A 16,733-nucleotide genomic window follows, 5' to 3' on the forward strand; every position below is an offset into this window, starting at 1 on the left:
TTCATTTCCTTGCTCTGAGAGACAGAGTTTTGCCTCTTTCACACATATGTTCATAGAAAAAAAGGGAGCCAATTGCCTGAAAATCCAAATCCAAATTAGATGCTCTGAATTACCTCTTGCAGAATCTTTATTTTTGGTCAGTGTAAACTCCATGAGTTCTTAAAATTTCCTTCTACAGTTCAGATATGCCCTATTACCTGTTCCTGCTCACAGAAGGAGGTGTCTTATATTTGAAGAGATAATCACTCTAGGTCCTACTTCTAGGAGCCTCATTCTCTGCTGATAATGGTTCTTAGTTCAATGATTTCTGTTCTGTCCTTGAATTTTGTAGACATCACTCAGTTCAACATCCCAATTTGTAAATCTCTTTTTCTTTCTGGTCCTAAATAAATACATGTACATTTAAATATGAGGTATTTCTTTTTTTCTTTTTTTTTTTTCTATTTGTGACAGCTTCCCAAGGTTTGAACCTTTAAAAGTCTTGTTTGCCTCATGAACCAGCTTTCCACTGCTCTAGTCTACTTGCAAATATTGTGACCATCATTTTTTTGTCTGTGTAAGCCAATAAATGCATGAAACATGCAAAATCAGATTGTTCACAGAGGAAAAAGTGTCTGGTTTTTGACAATGGTGATTGATTTCTTTCCAGTCTTGTTATAATTATTTGTTACCTGATACAGTATTTAAAGAAAATTTTATGAGTATAGTTTTTGGCCCAAATCCTTGCTCTATGGCCCTTGCAATACAGAAAGGATGTAATAAGATTTTATAATGCAGCCTTTGAAGGTATGTTCCAAAGTCAGTTCAGCCTTTATAGGGGAAACTGTATTCAGAAGGAATGTCAACCAGCTCTGAGCTGGTTCAATCTGAAAAATTTAATTTTTGAAATGGAGCCTCCTGGGCTACTGTTTTCTCCAGGTTATTGATCTCATGAGTTACTAATCTTCCATGTGGAAACAGAGAGAATCCAGGAGAGGCAAGTGGAAAAGTTCCAAAGAAGGTCTGTGTAAACATTACTTGGAGGATGGGAGAAACTACATGAACTTGGTATGATTGCCATCATACAGCAGGTGCAGTGGCTTTATCACTAAGGAATAAAATATTATAAGAGCTCTAGTTTTCTTTATGAGTGCATCCCCTGAAGGATGATATGAGGCAATTTGTCCAGAGGGAAATGTGGCCATACTTGCTCAGCCTCCCCTTCCTGCAATAATTTTTCAAAAGGGTGTGGTTTGTTGGAAGGCTGAATTGGTGCTGATGAAGCACATGAACTGAGTGAAAAATATCCACCCCAGCTACAAAATGAGAATCAATTACAGCAGAGTTTCTCCTCTCCATAATCTACCTACTGCACAAGTGAGTCATCCTGAACCACAGAGCAGTCATTCAGAGGGAATACTGAGGTCTCACTTCTAAATTATTACTCAGAATTGAGTAGGAGGAAGTCCCTCTTTAGTAGCGTGATAGATTCTAGAACCCCATCTCAGAACTCCTTGGCAGGATGGAAACACTTTCTCTTGGACCTAAGCTGAGTATGAAATACTTCATGAGTTGAGTCATATCATGAAGTGAAGTAAGGATGAGAAACAGATCATTTGGGTGAGGTCCAAAGTACAGCATGCCTAAATCTGGGCTTCCCCATAGTCACTCAGAGAGTGATAGAGTTTGCCCTCAGCAAAGTTATTTTTTAAGCATCTTTAAAAAGCCAAGCTTTCAAAAAGGGTAATTAGTGGGGATTGGCTGCCGTCTATTTTTGCTCTTCTGCAGGAAAGAAACTTTTTGTTTGTTTGCTTGGGGTTTCTTGGTTTGGAGTTTCTGTTTAATTTCCTTCTTTTAGCAACATCAAAGAAACTCCAGTTGTACAGAATGCTGGCAAAGTCTGAAGAACAGCCATGGTTTGACACTAATACTCCCTCTGACTACTGCTGAAACAACAGAATCCAATATTTGTACCTCTAGAAAAGATACGTAATAAAATACATTGTTAGGTGTTTATCTGGAATTGGGTTGCTTTCAGTAGTAGGTGATTACTCTGCTACTCTGATTTAGGAAATCTGACACAAGGCTTCTATGCATTTCCCTTGTCTCACTGAATGAAAGCATTGCTTTCTGTACTTTGCTTTCCCCACTGTCATGGGGTGACTTTACCTTTAAGGTGGTTTTGGGAGCTAAGGAAGTTGAAGCTGCTGGTGGCTGATGGGAGTCTTTTCTCCTGACCAATTATCGGTCATTTCTAAGAACTGACAGCAGTTTTGACCATTGAAAAGTGAGATCAACTTGTGAACACCACCTTAAGATGTAAAGTCAGAGCACTCTTGTTCTCTTTGTTTCCTGGCTGTGAAAGGTAACAGAGCTCCAGCTGGCCTCCCGTTCCCTGCCCAGCCCATGTGGCCCGGGCGGGGGCTGGGCTGGGCCCAGCGGCTCCCAGCCGGGAGATGGGGCCTGCGGGGCTTGCCCCGGGCTCTGGCCGGGCCAGGCCGGTCCCTGGCTTGGCTGCAGTTTTTGCTGTGACTGAATTCACCAGAGACTGCCGAGTAAAGAAAGGAAAAAAAAGCTCTTGACTGTGGCAGGCTGAGACAGTGACCACACTCTCCAGAGCAGCCATGAAGAATCTTCCATTGCAGACAGCTCCAGCTGCTGCTCTGGCAGAGATCACAGAACCATCTACAAAACCTGGCCAAGATTTTAACCTTTTCATTACCCAGATGAGACTTGCAGATTAATCCTTTTATCCAGAGAGAGAAAAAGAGAGTAATCAACATGTAAAGAGACTTTATAAACTATCAGAGACAGTAAAGAATTAAGCTTCAGAAAAGGTAGAGAATAAGGAGATGCTTTATAAGCTGAAATATTTTTCTGTTAAAGCTATGGAGATGGACAATAGGGTCTTGAAAAAACTCCTTTAATTCATGACAGAGTATATAGGGAGGAATAGAGTGTTCAAAGTTTAGATTTTGAGCAAAAGGTAGAGTAATTATGATACAGTGAAGTGCTGGAACAGAAAGAGAGAATGGTTGAAAATTTGGGGCCGCTTGAGGCAAAGAGAAAACTTCTGTTTTCCAGGGAAGCTCACAGAGACAGATGAAAAGAACTTTTGCCTTTGAATAACTCATCCTTAAAATAATATCCCTAGACTCATTGACCCATACACACCTCAGAGTGATGTGAAATGGGAGGAGTGAACTGATGACAAGATTTCTGGGCAGCTGGCATCAGAAAAATAGAAAGCTGTAACAGAAGTAGCTTTCTTGTGAAGAACTCCATAGATTAGCAGAAGAAGACTTCTGTTTCTCTACAAAGGCTGATGAAAAGACTCTAGCAGGAATGGGGACTGTTTTAAACACCAAAGTTCCAAAGTTTTTTTGTCTCTATGTTGTCATGTGAACAAGGGAATGGTGAGTAATGAGGGATAAAAGGGTTTTCTGGAAGTTTATTCTGGTGTTCTTATTCTTGTAGTTTTGTTAATAAACTTTCTTTATTTCCTTTTAAGCCTGTTTTGCTCTTGTTCTAATCCATATCTCGCAGCAAGAAATAATTAATTTTTTAGTTTAGCTTTCTCCATTCTTGACCTACAAATAATCACATCACTGCTTTAAAACCATGACATTTATTTGGTGCGTTGGCCGGGAAAATGAAATTAGCAAATCTAAACCTCTACACCCACCTATTAAACAGGGGAATCTGAAGGACAACAGTGAGTAGCAAGTATTCATACCACCATAGGAGAAGCATAAAAGCACATCTGAAATACCGAATAACATGTAATGACACAGCCAAATAAGATTGCATCTGAATTCTACAAATCAGAATGTCTTAGTGGGCTGCATGAGCCTCATGCATTGCTAGAACAGAAGGCTGATCATTTGAATTACAGAGAAAATCTAAACCACCCCTCCCTCCAAAGGAACAAATATAAGTTGCTTTTAACGGTAGTGAACTGTCTGGAAAATGAGATTTGAATGGAATTAATTATGTTGACTGAATGGGAATAATCGTTATAGAAAAAAAGTCCCAGTCAGAGGACTGTCATCTCATGAGCTAAAAAACTGCATACAGGTAAGTCGTTGAGGAGATTCCAGTATAGCCTGAATGGAAAACATTCTGGTTTTAGTTAAACTGTGAAACTTTCTATATGTAAAGCAGAATTTTTGCATTTCACATCTGTAATCCGCAAAGGAAACCACATTTACCTCATGGAATCATCACAGAATGGTGTATATTGTAAGGCACCTTAAAGATCATGTAGTTCTAAACTCCCCGCCATAAGTGGCCACCTTCCACTAGACCAGGTTGCTCAGGGCCCCATCCAACCCGGCCTTGAACACTTCTGAGAGCAGAGCATCTGCAGCTTCTCTGGGCAACTTCTTGCAATGCCTCACCACCCTCACAGAAAATAATTTGTTCCTTGTATCTAATCTAAACCCACTCTCTTTCAGTTTGGATCCATCTCCCCGTGTCCTGTCATTACATACCCATAAATACTCTCTCTAGATCTTTTCTGCAGACTGCTTTCAGGTACTGGAAGACTGTAATTATGTCACCCCAGAGCTGCCTCTTTTCCAAACCAAACAATCCCAATTCTCTCAGCCTTTCCTCATAGAAGAAGTGGTCCATACTCTGTCCAACACATCCATGTCCTTCCTGTGCTGGCACCCCAGAGCTGGATGCAGGGTTCCAGGTGGGGTCTCAGCAGAGCAGAGCAGAGGGGCAGAATCCCCTCCCTGGCCCTGCTGCCCACGCTGCTCTGGATGCAGCTCAGGACACCTTTGGCTCTCTGGGCTGGGAGTGCCCATGGCTGGGTCATGTCCAGCCTCTCAGCCACAGCACCCCCAAGCCCTTATTGGAAGAACCATTCATTCTCCAGCTTGCATGGATAGTAGAGATTGCCTCAACCCAAGCACAGACCCTTGTAGTTGTTGTTAAACCTCATGACATTGCCAGCTTTCTCAAGCTTGTCCAGGTCCCTCTGGATAACATCCCATCCTTCTAGTGTGTCATCTGCACCACTCAGCTTGGTATCACCTGCAAATTTTCTGAAGGTACCCTCAATCCTTTTGTCTATGTCAGTACTGAAGATATGAAATAGAAGTGGTCCCTGAAGAACACTACCATGTAATTTCCTGAAGGGACATGTAAGTCAAATTTTGTAGTCCATGCTCAAGAAACTGTTCCTTCATGCTTTAAACTCTTTATGTTTAATATTTGTGTCTTCTTCAGTAAATTTTTGCCTTCTTTTGTGCACCTCTGCAGGAGCTGCTGCCTTGGAATGTGTGAACAGAACAGTTTCCATATTTACGTCCATGAGGAATCCTCAGATTAATCTTCAAACTAATAATTTTTTTATCTAAAGCCCTGGAGGGCTCAGTATGATAAACTTCATATCAGCAAATAAACCTCATAATATCTGAACAAAAAACTCCTCTATGTTTGACTTTAACCTGAGTATATTAGCTCCAGTGCTAATGTTCCCACAGCACTGAGCAGAAGAGTAGAATATGAGTTCTTCTCTTTTGTCTTTATTTTTCAGTGAGAAAAAAAAAAATTCCCTATTTTTCCCTATCAGGTTGCAAAAGTGTACCTGTACCTCCAGATTTGTGAGAGACTTGTAGCTGCACAATCATTCTGAGCACAGCTGGCCATACACCTTTCCTTATACACCAGCTTTCTCCATTCCTGACCTACAAATAATCACATCAAGTACATCTTCTTGGCAGTAAGAGGCAGAGAAAAAGAAAGGTAAAGAAAAACAGTTTATTAGCCTTCCTTTTGATGGTGTCTTACATGCTTACATGCAGAGAAGCCTTTTTGTCTTGTCACTGTGCAAGTCTATTTCACATTCCCCAATCTTTTTGTGATATCACAGTGCCTTCCCCAAATGAACCCTTTTTCTCTCTTCTTTCTCAGTAAATGTGTTGTAGGAGATTGATGAAGAGCTATCAAAATCTAAACTATGAAGACAATTTCTCTAAGTCCTTCCTGGACTCTAAAGGAATAAAAAAAAAAAAAAAAAAAGAAAAAAAACAAATAACCAATCTCCGTTGCAGGGGGTGGAAGGGGAAAGAGGGAGACAGAGAAGGATTATGCTACAAGTTCTCTCTGAGTATTTGCCTGAGGTCTCACTGTAAATATCTTTTCTAAAAACAATTAATGAACTTAAGTAAAGTAGGATTGGGACAATACCCCAGTGCTATGGTATTTCCTTATTTATATCTTTTTTGACTGAAATTTGCAATAAATGTGTCTCATTTTTTTGTTTGCTTTTGTTTTTGTAATAGTAAATGTTCAGCATTTTGTGTCATGATGGGAATTTTAATGAATGCAAAACAAAAGCATTAGTGAGGGGTAATGCCCAGGATATGAATCAGGTAGGTACATGTATTCATTAGCAGTGATTACTAACACTCTTTCATGCTATTGTACATCGTAATGCGGGTCAATCAGATGCACCACAAAAAGACTTATAAAAGAGGTGCTGACACTTTTCATGCTCACTTCCAACTCTGGATTGATCCAAAGTTTGTTCACAAAAATGCTGGTGTAATCTTAGCCCAGAACACCAGAGCTTCCACTCTCTTTTTGAGAAGTACAGCCCTCTTGAGGGGTTTAGAAATGTAAGTGCCCAGAAGAAATGGGTCCTGAAAAGAGTCTGCTCCGAACAGCAACCTTTACACATGTCACAAGTGAAGGAATGTTTGTGCCTACCCATGGGGAATTAACTACTTCCCCTTGCAGCCTAGCCACTTCAAAGATAAAGTAGCAGACTTTTTTCTTTCCTTCTGTTTACTTTTTTATCTCCTTCAGGATGCTAAGATAAGCAACAGGTATACAGTGCTGATCAATGCACCTTATTTTATAACAGACACTGGAAATCAGAGAAACTCTGACAGAGCAGTGGAAAAAGCCCCACATTTGGTATATAACATATCATATTGCTGGAGTCTCATCAGTAATCACATTCAGCAGAAGAAGCAGAGTCTCAAATACAGAGACATTTGTCAGGGGCATAGGAAGACAGAACGTTACCTGGTGCAACCCTTTTGATTTCAGTCAGATCATGCATTAGGTGACTTTGACAGTTATGCCTTTAAAACAACTTCCTTTTGCTGCTGCCTGGATAAAACATTGCACTAATATTCCCTTTTATTTTCTTTATTTTTCCTGAATTGCCAATTCCTTCAATGAAAATTTCATGTTTTCATTTCAACAGCAATTTTTTCTTTAAGAAAATAAACAAGCACTCAAGCAAAAAATATCTCTGTGTGATAGTGTAATGGGTTAAACCCTTCCTCTAGCCAAATGCATCCTAAATGGTGTTCACAGCACAGACACTACTAAATCTGAGGCCATCCATGACTTTTGATGGTGAATTCTAAGATATAGTTTTAAGTAGAAACAGCCTTTCAGTATCACCAGCATTTTTTCCCTTCTGCTTCCAATTTTGCCGCTGAATCTCTCATACTCTTTAGAACTGTTTACCACAGAAATGTGCTGCTAACTAACATAACACTTTGGCTTTGGAGATAGGGAATAAAAGTATGCCTTAGGCACACAAGAGAGTCACTTTCTTAGTATGTTAAACAGTCTTCTTTGCTTTTCCTAGGGAACAACCAAACCCAACAGCCATTAGGTCATGTCCTAGGGAAGCAAACTCTCCTTTAACATCCTGCCTCTGTCAGTGGCCAGTGTGAGACCAAGCAGGATGGTAATGATGATGGCTTCCACAGACCTATCATTCATACAAGGTGGTCTGTGTGCAGACACAACTTCTTGCTGGTCTCCAGCTGTGCATTCTTTATATATCTTGATAGACAAATTAGGTCTTCCTGTATTAAACAGATTTCTTCCATCTTAAGTCACAGTGACCTCCAGTTGTAAGTTATAGTCTGCTTTTATAAAGTTTTCCTGCAGGTTTTACTCATTTCTCACTCAGCTTTTGTTCAGGAAATATCCAAATTACTTCCTGATGGATTTTGCCCTACTAACCCAAATGATAAACTAAAAAGGATCTTCATGATCTAATTTCTGTCTGTTAATACCTCTAAATGTATTAATTTCTATTAGACCAAGCAGTGTTTATTCAGTCTTTTTCAGACTGTATTTAATTTGTCTTGGTTTTCTGCAGCAGAAACTGCAGCTATGAGTTTTGTAAATTCTCAATGCTTTCTTTCCTTATGGCTGAACAATTTAATATCTTAGTACCTTTTTGAAGGGAGAAAACTTTCTGGTGTGTTTGTTTGTTTGTTTTTTCCCAAATGATTATCTCAAGTAACAGATGCACACAGATGAGCTCCTTCAAAGCATGTAGACATTTCAATAGCTAAGTCTCAAGGGTTCTGCTGTCATATCTTGGATTATTATATTGCCAGGATTCCCTCTAACAGCAGAAGTGGAGGTTAGACATCTGTTAAATAGCCCAATGGCAGCTAAGCAGGATGAAATGGAAAAGAATAAAGGGATGTTTGGGTTTGACAGTTTAACAGCTGATTGATGAGAAATGGGTGTCAATGTGTATTTTGAAGTGTACACAATGTGAAATGTTTAATCCAAACTTGGACAACTGTCCAGCACCTAGAATGGTCTGTGTGGGATGAGATGGAGATCACATCAGGGCCTTGAGGAGCAGCATGGATGAAGCCTCAGCCTTCCTTCCTTCTTCATCACAGAAGAAAACTTGGGAAGCATGCAATGAACCCAAACTGTATAGATATCTACACTTTTTAGAGGACCTTGGAATGGTTGCAACTAATTAAACTTCATTTTTTGTAAGAGGTTTGCCACAGAATCAATGAGACTTTGCTTAAGGTGGAATTCTGGGCTTTAGGGAGCCCAAATATCCTACTATACCTGCACATCAATGGAAAAATTACACATCCTAGGCAAATATGTAGGTAAAGAGTACAGGGCAGTTGGATTAGATGTTAAAGTATCTCTGAGTGCAGCTCTCATTTATACCTGATTGTTTTAAATCATATTTTGCCTTTGAGAGTGTCTCATAATTACATTAATTCTCTAGGCCAAAGAATACTATTTTCCATTTCTATATTTTAATAATTATCTTGTTATTTCTATTACTTTTTAATGCATTTGCTGTTCCTAGCTCCTTTGTTTCCTGATCAATACATGGCAGAACCTTTCTTATCTATAACAGCAGGCAAATTAGCCCAAGGATGCAAATGGTACTGGTAATTTTTCAGCAAATTATTCAAAAGACTTGACAGATATTCCCACAGGGTCAGGCTTACCAAATGCTTGAGAAATTTTCCGGTGAATCCAGGATAATTTGAATTGGATGTTTGATAACCTGTAAACAGAAATGCTATAAAAGGCAGAATAATGGCAGGCTCTGTGATACAGGTCAGTCCAGGCAGAACGAAAATGAACTGAATCTCAAACCATTCCTTGAAGGAACTTAGAATGATTTCTAGAAATCACAAGTAAACAGTCTTTGGTCCAACTGGGAGAAAAATTCTTGCTTTTAAATGTTTGTCCAAAATGAGCCACAGTTCAGAACTTAAAAAATTCAGCTCGTTATTGTTCTTTGGAGGTCTGATTCATGAATCAGTGAATGCTATACAAAGACTCCTTTTGATTTTAGCAGACTTCAGGTCAACCCCCACGTGAATTGCAGGAGACGTCATATCAGCACATAATGAAATAGAGATAAGCATCCGGATACATTCACCTTATTTGCAGGAAGATAATATGCCTATGTTTGACATATTGCAATTGAATACTGTGACATTTTAGACTCTATGGTTCAAATAATTTTCTCTTATCAGAGTTTCTCTACTGTAAGCTACGTCTAGATAGTTATTGTTCTTTTGTTCCCTACACCATTTATGAGAGACTAGTTCATGGTTATATGCACTTGATAATCTCATTCACCCCTCGTGGCATCATTCTGTGTGTTGTTAGAAAGAAACCTTCTGGTTTCACTGAATGCAGCTTCTCTATGAAAATTTGCAAAATCATTTAAAGAGAGGGTACAAACAAAATGGTCGTTTTCTTTCTCCACAAGTCCAAACACTTACGGACCAAGACAAGATCCCAGTGGTCCTCCCCACTAATATCAGGGGGTAAGCTGTGTATGGAATTTACCTAGGCATGGCAGGACACAGAGAGGGAGGAAGCAATACATCTGTGCCATGCTTCTCCCAGACAGGTTGACTGAGGTTTACTAATTGAAAAAGTTCATATTGAACCAGACTGTGCTTGAAGTAAAGTACAGACAGTATTTCACATCCCAGTCCCTAAATCACACTCTAACTGATGCCCATGAGGCTCATTCTGTGCATTACTGCTGCAACAGAGAGCATCTCGTAACAGCCTGACTTTCTGAAACAGATAGACCTGAAAGATCAATGGAGAAGGCTCTTAGGAGTCCTGGGAGGGCTCCTTGCTTTTGATGAGATCCCTTAAACACAGTTTAAGGGACAGTAAGTCTGGGTGCTATAAAATTAGTTTATAATAAAGCACCTTAAAAAAAAAAAGTCTAGAAAAATGCCTCCTATCCTTCAATTCACATTACAGTGATTATGTTTTCTTCAAAGAATGAAGTTTGGCAATTGTTTCAGTTTTAACATTAGAAGTAAAATATAATTTCTTATTGAAGTTGCTTCCTCTAGAGCCCTTGTTTATATGTAGCTCTGAACAGGAACTAACCCCCAAAACTACCAGTTTTCTTTAACTGTCGTTGTCTTTAGTTTTTGGAGTTCTTGAAGCATGATTCACTGCTGTGTGAATATCCAAAGAGATCTTAATACTTTTTAGGTGTTACCACAAGTAGCTTTTCTTTCTCCTCTGGTTTAAATGAGATCACATCAACAAAGTGTAGTTTAAGACAAGAAAATGTACCTGGGTCACTTCTTTTCCATGGCAGTATTCCAAGCCAAGACTGCTATTGCTTTTCAGTTTCTCAGATCATTGCTAGTCACTAAGTGTTTATATGCTATTACTGAAATCAGAAAAAATTAGAAAGTATAAAATGAAGCATGTATATGGTTATCTTTTAAAATCCTTAGTATTCCTGCTACACCCAAATTCCCCAATTAAATAGCAAGGCAATTTTGATTATAGGACGTAATTTATTTGTAAAACATTCAAGTCTTTCCTCCAGGTTTCGTTGTGTGTATGTGTGTCTGGTTTTGTTCACTTTTTTGGAGGTTTGTTTGCTTGTTTGTTTTCAGAAGAGGAAATGTCAAGAATAGACCACTATTTGCTTATTTAAATGTTGGAGTCTTCATATATTATAATTCTAATTTGTTTCTCTCATAAAAAATTTTAAAAAAAATTAAAAAAAGATTTTTCACTGTGTTAAAGTTAAAAATTCAGTTACATAAGCTAGAAAATTAGAGGTTTCCCTTTGGCTGGATACAGATGACCACAATTACAGACCATGTAAACTCTTCCTATCCTTCCTGTACTAACCAAATTTGTTTACTCCAACTTTCAAAAGAGAAATCTGTCACAGACTTAAAAAGAATTATCAAGACTGCCATGGTAAGCTCTATGTATATGTGAAATACAAGCCACACTGAAAAAAGTTGTAATACTTTTTAGGACTATTGGTAATAAAAGAGATGGAGTAATAAAAGAATTTATGCATAAGATAGCCACGTTCAGCTTGATCTAATTTTGATTATTATTGCTCCACTCCTGGAAAACATCTCTCTGCAGAACAGCACTGAAGCAGATGCTTAATTTGAAGTGTGTGTTTGTCCTTGTGAAATCAAAGAATATAGTAAGCATGTCCTTAAAATCAGGACATTAGGTGTTAATCTGAAACAATGCAAACCTCAGAATTTTTCTGAATCAAGTGTAGTCAATGTTTGAACAGAAGAAATGTTTTCATGACCGTGAGTAAGATTTGTAGGAAGAAATAATGGATTTTATTATATTAGTTGTTTGGGCTTTTTTGCCCCAAAAGCCAAACTGCTCTTTAACTAATAGTAAAAAACTATTGCTGCAAGTATAAAAAAAACACCAAAACAATGGGACCCAATCCTGTTTTTCTTATACAACAGGCTTACTTTTTACTGTGCTACCTGTTGAGACAACAACCCACAGAGGCAAGCCTGTTATTTTTCTGCATATATTCCCAATTGACTGCTGTCCAGGTGTTTCTCAGATGACACAGAAAGCAAGCTTTATATTATTATTATGTTATACTCCATTAAACTTGATTTCTGAGACAGAGGTAGTGTGTGTGGGCTTCTGGTGCTTCTAAATCTCATCACTTAATATGTACACTGAACCTTTCTATTGGAATATTTTACACAATGAACAAAAGAATGCCATTTGCAAAAAGCATAAGAACTTATTTCTACTGTATGCTATTCCATCCTCCCTTATCTAGCCACTTTATCCACATGGATTTCTTCCAGAAGATAAATCTTTCAATCAGGATTGCTTTATGAGCTGCAGCCCTTGTATTGTGAGGTGTATATCAAAATTTCAAGACAAAATCTGTTCTCTTGATTTTGGTAAACAGTACAAAAGCTTAAAAAACAAGAAACCTTAGATGTCTATTCATTCAAGTTAGAAAAACCTCTTTTAATTTTTTTTTCTGCTCAAAACAAGTGAACAAGGCTACTCTGTGTATTATCCTAAATAATACAAGTCCCATATATTAGATGAAATTAAGGCACTAAAAATAGCTTAGACTGGCCATAAAGGTTGTTTTAAATCAATTTCTGATATATCTTGTTAATTTATTTATTCATTACACTGTTATGTGATGGTGCACAAAGGATGCTCTCTTAAAAGCTCTGTGAAAGATACTAATAATGAATCTTAAATCTCCCCTAATGAAGCTTAAATGTAAGGGCCATTACTGTTTACATTCAGGTGCACATACATCCTTCATTTTGCTTCTCTGAAATTTTCTCCCTCCTTTCTCCCAACCAGATTTGTTCTGCCATTTCCAGGGTACTGTTTTGTTGGTGCCAATCAAGCCTTGCTCCTACAGCTGAATAAAAATAAAAATTTTCATTCCATTAGGAATTCACATATTTTTATCTTGTACACTCTTCATGTTTTTAAGATATACCAGAAATCTCTACAGAATCCAAACTACCCAGCCTAACTGGAAATACTTGTACGTACCTTATATTTGCATTGTATGTCTAAACTTAAATACTTAATTTTAACAAAGTCTGATATAAAACACACCCCTCTGAATTTCTACAGCATTGCATATAAACTGATGTTATTTCCAGTTGTGTCAGATGGGCTGTGCTAGTTGTCCAGGCAATGGCTACACTCAACAAGCCCACACCTCATCATGCACACTCCTATTGAGTCTCTGACAGAATCTCACAGGGCAACAGGGTCTTCAAGGATCTGTGTTTCCTTTTGTGTGCTTAATGAAGGTTTGAGTTATTCCCACTCTCAAATTTAACATGAAAGGCGTAACTGACAGCTAAAGTCTCTGAAATGATGGGCTCAGAACAAAACCAAGGCGTGCACTGAAGTCCATGTGTCTCACCTGTTGTCCTAGTTGTGGAACAGGGGGTGTCAATTCAAGAGTGTTTCTGGAAAGAAAACTACAACCCATCAGACAATGGAGGAAATGGTGAGGAAATCTATTTCACCTATTCTTGAATGGGTTGTGAAAAAGGTAAATATAATTTATTATAACTTTTTTAAAAAAACTGAACCATGAAAAGGAGCACTGGTATTTTATCCTAATATGAAATTAGTAGACTTAAATGAACATGAGGAGGTTTTTTTCCAATTAACCAAAATCTTTAAGTGCCCTAAAATTTTAGGTTTTATAAACCTGATTGAATTTGGTCTCAGACCAAATCTGACACATGCTGACAAATATCCCTTGGAGCAGCGTTTTAGTATGAAAGCTTTTGTTTACAACAAAAAACCTCAGGAATTACTAAAAATCTAATTGTGTATCTGTCCAAAGTGCAAGCATTTTCCCCACAATTTAATTAATTAATTATGGCATTTCAATTTTATTAAAAATGGCAAGTTTATTATGGTGCTTACAGTAAGCTGCAGCAAAAGGATATTGCTTTGAAAGATCTTTCAAAATTATGTAAACATCACTTTATTTGCAGTGCACAGGCCAATCTTTCCTATTAATGAAAGATTCCTTTACCAATTTCCCACAGTAAAGTAGTTTATAGTATTTTCTAAATGAACTGAGCAACATCAGCTTTCAATGCAACAGTGTTATTTTGAAACCTTAGGAACTTTTTTTTCATATTCCACCTGGGAGCTGATTTAAGAGCTGCTCTTTTAAGAGCTATGTCTTTCTTAACATTTTAACAATATTGCAGACCTCCCGGGGTGTTCTGTGATATTGAAGTTGCTTCAAGAAAATGCTCTTGTTTCAGTTTTAAAGTTATTCAGGCAGCTTTGTGAAATCTTACTGAACTGAAACAAGGCAAGCTGGATGACACTACATAGTGTCTGTTTCATTCCTTTACACACTTATCTCTGCTAACTAAGTTTTTTCTTTCCACCTTTTCCAAAGTTGTATATTTCAGTACTCATCCTAGCTTTAAAAGTTCGTTCCTAAGCCTGATATTTTCTTTCCAAATCAGGTCCTATTGAATTTCTCATTGATGCCAGTGGACCAAGACAAGTACTTCTGCTTGTGCTCTGAGCTTAGATGTAAAATATCCAACCACAACTTGTAAACAAGTGTCTGCTGTCTTGCTTTTATCCCTTTCCATGTCCAGATTGGGTAAAAAAGTGGGTGGGAAATTTCAAAAGGAGTGATATACAATGGAATTTACGTGATGATTGTCCTGGGAAAGTTTCATTTTAAAATCCCATAGTTAGAGGCTGGCTATTGTTCTTAAGCATGAAGCCATACTTGCCTTCCAAAACATCTTTAATTGATTTTATTTTTGGACACCTACTCTTAGGAAGTAATGACTGGTGATCTAAGCCTAGTGGAAGAACCATTGACAGTAGCTTCAAATAGTAAAACTCATTCTTCCCCACAGGTCATTAGATGCCAGGAATATGTGAATGAGGAATTTAATTAAAGAAAACTCAGTACTAAGTTCCAGCACCCACAACTCAGCCAGTGAAACCAGGAAATTAGGGCTAGGTCCTGGCCTGCAAAGTGCAGGATTGTGCACTGCCCGTATCCTTCAGCCACATGGTATAGATCTAGTTTGAAAAAATTTTATCTTGACAGGATGTCTTCTGTGATAGCAGAAAAAAAATCCAGAGCAATTGCAGCCAATGTCCAAGTCAGGTGCAATTCTCATATGGTTGTGTTTAGGGCTTATGAACAGGAATTTCCAAGTTCCACTTAAGTCAATAGAGGGGCCAGACCCTTCAGGCAGGACTCTCAATGAATTAATTGTGGACAGAGCCTTAAAGGATTCTGTAGCAAAAAATCTCTTCTATCTTTTCACAACCCATGATGAGCCACAACTATAAGATGTTTGCAGAAAGGAACCTGCTTCAAGGGGAGACTTAAAAGTCTAAGGAGAAAAAAATGTCTAGAAAAAGCGAAGAGACTGGGACAAGTGTGGATGCAAATGTGCAGCAAGTTCACCATTTTGATGCTGTTGTTCCTGCTGATTATCAACTACAGCTGCAGGTTTCCATTACTATGATCAGAGAGCAATAATTTATGGAAGCTTCAGGAGGTTGGAAGAGGCCTCAGATGAATCAACTGAATGCCCAGTGACTTAAGGGGAAGCTAGCTTCAAGGACACTGTAATTTCTTAGAAGACTCTTGAGGAAGAAAAATTTTCTGGCTGGTGGTGGAGAACAATGAGTACATTAATGCCATGTAAAATATGCAAAAGAATATGCAAAGAATAAATTCATCCACTCTTACCTTTTTCACCTGTCCCACCCAGATGTCTGTCCATCTATGTAATTTTCTCTTTCCTTTCCCCAGTCATCTTCATACCCTGGTCCTTGCTATCAATATTTGTAAGATCAATATGCATAGTTCATAGCTACCATTTGTCCTCTTCCTTTAGTCTTGAAAAGTCTTAAGAATGAGGCATCATCCCAACTAAGGTTCTAAATAGCCATTTTGAAGAGCCTTTTAATAACATAAATCTTTAGTTTTGTTTACTAATTTAGTTTTGGAACTAAAGACAAAGCAAAAGTTCCAGGAGAAACTCATGTCACAATTTCCTGGCTGTGTCAAAAATCTCCAAACTGCTGCTACAGTAAATGCGGAATTTTACCTCTAATATATGATTTTGTGTTCAGGGAGGAAAAAAAATGCCAATCATTCTTTGCATGTTTTTTACCAAATTCACAGAGTAAATTAATTTTAAAAATTTCACTTAAATTAATTTAAGTGAAATAATTAAATTTAAATAATTTCACTTAAATAATAAATAATAAATAAATAATAAACTTAAATAATTTCACTTAAAAAAAAAAAAAGGAAGGCAGGAAGTAATTTATCTTCCTCTTTGATTACGTATCTTCTATTGAAAGGGAAAGATAGAACTACAAGTTGACCTAAGTCAAGTACATCTGTTATTTTCTTGCCATGTACTATTGCTCTGGTTTATATCCAGCTTGGTAAAGTTCCAAAGATTATTTCAGAGAAAATTTTAGAGAAAAACATACTTATAATCTCTGTATGTTGATTGTAAGGAGATGGGAGAGAGACACATTTTGTTTTGAGAAATTATAAGCTTGCCTTTATTCCTGATGCATGTTTGGTGTAAGGAGGACTTAATTTCTATGTTAACATTTTCCCATTCTTAATTTGCTCTGTGAAAAGT

This window comes from Poecile atricapillus, chromosome 1, assembly GCF_030490865.1.
Source record: "Poecile atricapillus isolate bPoeAtr1 chromosome 1, bPoeAtr1.hap1, whole genome shotgun sequence".
Lineage (NCBI taxonomy): Eukaryota > Metazoa > Chordata > Aves > Passeriformes > Paridae > Poecile > Poecile atricapillus.